A 5,000-nucleotide genomic window follows, 5' to 3' on the forward strand; every position below is an offset into this window, starting at 1 on the left:
CCTGCTTATATTCAGAGATCGGGCATTGACTCTATTTTTTGGCAAAATTATTATATACTAAGTGAAAAGTTTCCAAAAAGCTTACAGCACCTGGTATTCCCAGGCGGTCTCCCATCCAAGTACTAACCAGGCCCAAACCTGCTTAGCTTCCGAGAGCAGACGAGATCGGGCATAGCCAGGTTGGTATGGCCGTAAGCGAAGACTGCTGCAAAGAGAGGGCTATTTAAAGACCAGCCCATCTAATCGCCAGTACATTATATAAGTAGGAAAGAAAACCCAAAAGCTTAAAGCACCTGGTATTCCTAGGCAGTCTCTCATCCAAGAACTAACCAGACCTAAACCTGCTAAGATTCAGATATCGGGCATTGACTTTTTTTTTTTTTTTTTTTGCAAGATTATTATATAAATCGTGAAATTTTCCAAAAAGTTTAAAGCACCTGGTATTCCCAGGCAGTCTCCAAACCATGTACTAACCAGGCCCAAACCTGCTAATATTCAGAGATCGGGCATTGACTCTATTTTTTGGCTAAAATTATTATATACTAAGTGAAATTTTCCAAAAAGCTTACAGCACCTGGTATTCCCAGGCGGTCTCCCATCCAAGTACTAACCAGGCCCAAACCTGCTTAGCTTCCAAGAGCAGACGAGATCGGGTATAGCCAGGTTGGTATGGCCGTAAGCGAAGACTGCTGCAAAGAGAGGGCTATTTGAAGACCAGCCCATCTAATCGCCAGTACATTATATAAGTAGGAAAGAAAACCCAAAATCTTAAAGCACCTGGTATTCCTAGGCAGTCTCTCATCCAAGTACTAACCAGACCTAAACCTGCTAAGATTCAGAGATCGGGCATTGACTCTTTTTTTTTTTTTTTTTTTTTTTTGCAAGATTATTATATAAATTGTGAAATTTTCCAAAAAGTTTAAAGCACCTGGTATTCCCAGGCAGTCTCCCATCCATGTACTAACCAGGCCCAAACCTGCTAATATTAAGAGATCGGGCATTGACTCTATTTTTTGGCAAAATTATTATATACAAAGTGAACAGTTTCAAAAAATCTTAAAGCACCTGGTATTCCTAGGCAGTCTCTCATCCAAGTACTAACCAGACCTAAACCTGGTAAGATTCAGAGATCGGGCATTGACTCTTTTTTTTTTTTTTTTTTGCAAGATTATTATATAAATCGTGAAATTTTCCAAAAAGTTTAAAGCACCTGGTATTCCCAGGCAGCCTCCCATCCATGTACTAACCAGGCCCAAACCTGCTAATATTAAGAGATCGGGCATTGACTCTATTTTTTGGCAAAATTATTATATACAAAGTGAACAGTTTCAAAAAATCTTAAAGCACCTGGTATTCCTAGGCAGTCTCTCATCCAAGTACTAACCAGACCTAAACCTGGTAAGATTCAGAGATCGGGCATTGACTCTTTTTTTTTTTTTTTTTGCAAGATTATTATATAAATCGTGAAATTTTCCAAAAAGTTTAAAGCACCTGGTATTCCCAGGCAGCCTCCCAATCCATGTACTAACCAGGCCCAAACCTGCTAATATTCAGAGATCGGGCATTGACTCTATTTTTTGGCAAAATTATTATATACTAAGTGAAAAGTTTCCAAAAAGCTTACAGCACCTGGTATTCCCAGGCGGTCTCCCATCCAAGTACTAACCAGGCCCAAACCTGCTTAGCTTCCGAGAGCAGACGAGATCGGGCACAGCCAGGTTGGTATGGCCGTAAGCGAAGACTGCTGCAAAGAGAGGGCTATTTAAAGACCAGCCCATCTAATCGCCAGTACATTATATAAGTAGGAAAGAAAACCCAAAAGCTTAAAGCACCTGGTATTCCTAGGCAGTCTTTCATCCAAGTACTAACCAGACCTAAACCTGCTAAGATTCAGATATCGGGCATTGACTTTTTTTTCTTATTTTTTTTTTGCAAGATTATTATATAAATCGTGAAATTTTCCAAAAAGTTTAAAGCACCTGGTATTCCCAGGCAGTCTCCAAACCATGTACTAACCAGGCCCAAACCTGCTAATATTCAGAGATCGGGCATTGACTCTATTTTTTGGCAAAATTATTATATACAAAGTGAAAAGTTTCAAAAAATCTTAAAGCACCTGGTATTCCTAGGCAGTCTCTCATCCAAGTACTAACCAGACCTAAACCTGGTAAGATTCAGAGATCGGGCATTGACTCATTTTTTTTTTTTTTTTTTTTTTTTGCAAGATTATTATATAAATCGTGAAATTTTCCAAAAAGTTTAAAGCACCTGGTATTCCCAGGCAGTCTCCCATCCATGTACTAACCAGGCCCAAACCTGCTAATATTAAGAGATCGGGCATTGACTCTATTTTTTGGCAAAATTATTATATACAAAGTGAACAGTTTCAAAAAATCTTAAAGCACCTGGTATTCCTAGGCAGTCTCTCATCCAAGTACTAACCAGACCTAAACCTGGTAAGATTCAGAGATCGGGCATTGACTCTTTTTTTTTTTTTTTTGCAAGATTATTATATAAATCGTGAAATTTTCCAAAAAGTTTAAAGCACCTGGTATTCCCAGGCAGCCTCCCATCCATGTACTAACCAGGCCCAAACCTGCTAATATTCAGAGATCGGGCATTGACTCTATTTTTTGGCAAAATTATTATATACTAAGTGAAAAGTTTCCAAAAAGCTTACAGCACCTGGTATTCCCAGGCGGTCTCCCATCCAAGTACTAACCAGGCCCAAACCTGCTTAGCTTCCGAGAGCAGACGAGATCGGGCACAGCCAGGTTGGTATGGCCGTAAGCGAAGACTGCTGCAAAGAGAGGGCTATTTAAAGACCAGCCCATCTAATCGCCAGTACATTATATAAGTAGGAAAGAAAACCCAAAAGCTTAAAGCACCTGGTATTCCTAGGCAGTCTCTCATCCAAGTACTAACCAGACCTAAACCTGCTAAGATTCAGATATCGGGCATTGACTTTTTTTTCTTATTTTTTTTTTGCAAGATTATTATATAAATCGTGAAATTTTCCAAAAAGTTTAAAGCACCTGGTATTCCCAGGCAGTCTCCAAACCATGTACTAACCAGGCCCAAACCTGCTAATATTCAGAGATCAGGCATTGACTCTATTTTTTGGCAAAATTATTATATACTAAGTGAAAAGTTTCCAAAAAGCTTACAGCACCTGGTATTCCCAGGCGGTCTCCCATCCAAGTACTAACCAGGCCCAAACCTGCTTAGCTTCCGAGAGCAGACGAGATCGGGCATAGCCAGGTTGGTATGGCCGTAAGCGAAGACTGCTGCAAAGAGAGGGCTATTTAAAGACCATCCCATCTAATCGCCAGTACATTATATAAGTAGGAAAGAAAACCCAATAGCTTAAAGCACCTGGTATTCCTAGGCAGTCTCTCATCCAAGTACTAACCAGACCTAAACCTGGTAAGATTCAGAGATCGGGCATTGACTCATTTTTTTTTTTTTTTTTTTTTGCAAGATTATTATATAAATCGTGAAATTTTCCAAAAAGTTTAAAGCACCTGGTATTCCCAGGCAGTCTCCAAACCATGTACTAACCAGGCCCAAACCTGCTAATATTCAGAGATCGGGCATTGACTCTATTTTTTGGCAAAATTATTATATACAAAGTGAAAAGTTTCAAAAAATCTTAAAGCACCTGGTATTCCTAGGCAGTCTCTCATCCAAGTACTAACCAGACCTAAACCTGGTAAGATTCAGAGATCGGGCATTGACTCATTTTTTTTTTTTTTTTTTTTTTTGCAAGATTATTATATAAATCGTGAAATTTTCCAAAAAGTTTAAAGCACCTGGTATTCCCAGGCAGTCTCCAAACCATGTACTAACCAGGCCCAAACCTGCTAATATTCAGAGATCGGGCATTGACTCTATTTTTTGGCAAAATTATTATATACTAAGTGAAAAGTTTCCAAAAAGCTTACAGCACCTGGTATTCCCAGGCGGTCTCCCATCCAAGTACTAACCAGGCCCAAACCTGCTTAGCTTCCGAGAGCAGACGAGATCGGGCATAGCCAGGTTGGTATGGCCGTAAGCGAAGACTGCTGCAAAGAGAGGGCTATTTAAAGACCAGCCCATCTAATCGCCAGTACATTATATAAGTAGGAAAGAAAACCCAAAAGCTTAAATCACCTGGTATTCCTAGGCAGTCTCTCATCCAAGTACTAACCAGACCTAAACCTGCTAAGATTCAGATATCGGGCATTGACTTTTTTTTTTCTTTTTTTTTTGCAAGATTATTATATAAATCGTGAAATTTTCCAAAAAGTTTAAAGCACCTGGTATTCCCAGGCAGTCTCCCATCCATGTACTAACCAGGCCCAAACCTGCTAATATTCAGAGATCGGGCATTGACTCTATTTTTTGGCTAAATTATTATATACAAAGTGAAAAGTTTCAAAAAAGCTTAAAGCACCTGGTATTCCTAGGCAGTCTCTCATCCAAGTACTAACCAGACCTAAATCTGGTAAGATTCAGAGATCGGGCATTGACTCTTTTTTTTTTTTTTTTTGCAAGATTATTATATAAATCGTGAAATTTTCCAAAAAGTTTAAAGCACCTGGTATTCCCAGGCAGTCTCCAAACCATGTACTAACCAGGCCCAAACCTGCTAATATTCAGAGATCGGGCATTGACTCTATTTTTTGGCAAAATTATTATATACTAAGTGAAAAGTTTCCAAAAAGCTTACAGCACCTGGTATTCCCAGGCGGTCTCCCATCCAAGTACTAACCAGGCCCAAACCTGCTTAGCTTCCGAGAGCAGACGAGATCGGACATAGCCAGGTTGGTATGGCCGTAAGCGAAGACTGCTGCAAAGAGAGGGCTATTTAAAGACCAGCCCATCTAATCGCCAGTATATTATATAAGTAGGAAAGAAAACCCAAAAGCTTAAAGCACCTGGTATTCCTAGGCAGTCTCTCATCCAAGTACTAACCAGACCTAAACCTGCTAAGATTCAGATATCGGGCATTGACTTTT

At 39.6% G+C, this 5,000-nt stretch overlaps 7 non-coding genes across 7 annotated transcripts; all 7 read right to left on the reverse strand.

Moving 5' to 3' along the window:
* Window positions 1-78: 78 nt before the first annotated feature.
* LOC113100591 (5S ribosomal RNA) lies at window positions 79-197 on the reverse strand. Its single transcript, XR_003289720.1, has one exon. It is a non-coding gene; the product is annotated as a 5S ribosomal RNA (ribosomal RNA).
* A 365-nt stretch (window positions 198-562) lies between these two features.
* On the reverse strand, window positions 563-681 carry LOC113100610 (5S ribosomal RNA). The gene has a single exon (XR_003289738.1). It is a non-coding gene; the product is annotated as a 5S ribosomal RNA (ribosomal RNA).
* A 936-nt stretch (window positions 682-1,617) lies between these two features.
* Window positions 1,618-1,736, reverse strand: LOC113100580 (5S ribosomal RNA). Its single transcript, XR_003289709.1, has one exon. It is a non-coding gene; the product is annotated as a 5S ribosomal RNA (ribosomal RNA).
* Window positions 1,737-2,673: 937 nt separating this feature from the next.
* LOC113100581 (5S ribosomal RNA) lies at window positions 2,674-2,792 on the reverse strand. The gene has a single exon (XR_003289710.1). It is a non-coding gene; the product is annotated as a 5S ribosomal RNA (ribosomal RNA).
* A 368-nt stretch (window positions 2,793-3,160) lies between these two features.
* Window positions 3,161-3,279, reverse strand: LOC113100592 (5S ribosomal RNA). Its single transcript, XR_003289721.1, has one exon. It is a non-coding gene; the product is annotated as a 5S ribosomal RNA (ribosomal RNA).
* Window positions 3,280-3,937: 658 nt separating this feature from the next.
* Window positions 3,938-4,056, reverse strand: LOC113100593 (5S ribosomal RNA). Its single transcript, XR_003289722.1, has one exon. It is a non-coding gene; the product is annotated as a 5S ribosomal RNA (ribosomal RNA).
* A 648-nt stretch (window positions 4,057-4,704) lies between these two features.
* LOC113100611 (5S ribosomal RNA) lies at window positions 4,705-4,823 on the reverse strand. Its single transcript, XR_003289739.1, has one exon. It is a non-coding gene; the product is annotated as a 5S ribosomal RNA (ribosomal RNA).
* Window positions 4,824-5,000: the final 177 nt, after the last annotated feature.

Source organism: Carassius auratus, unplaced genomic scaffold (genome assembly GCF_003368295.1).
Source record: "Carassius auratus strain Wakin unplaced genomic scaffold, ASM336829v1 scaf_tig00217310, whole genome shotgun sequence".
NCBI lineage: Eukaryota > Metazoa > Chordata > Actinopteri > Cypriniformes > Cyprinidae > Carassius > Carassius auratus.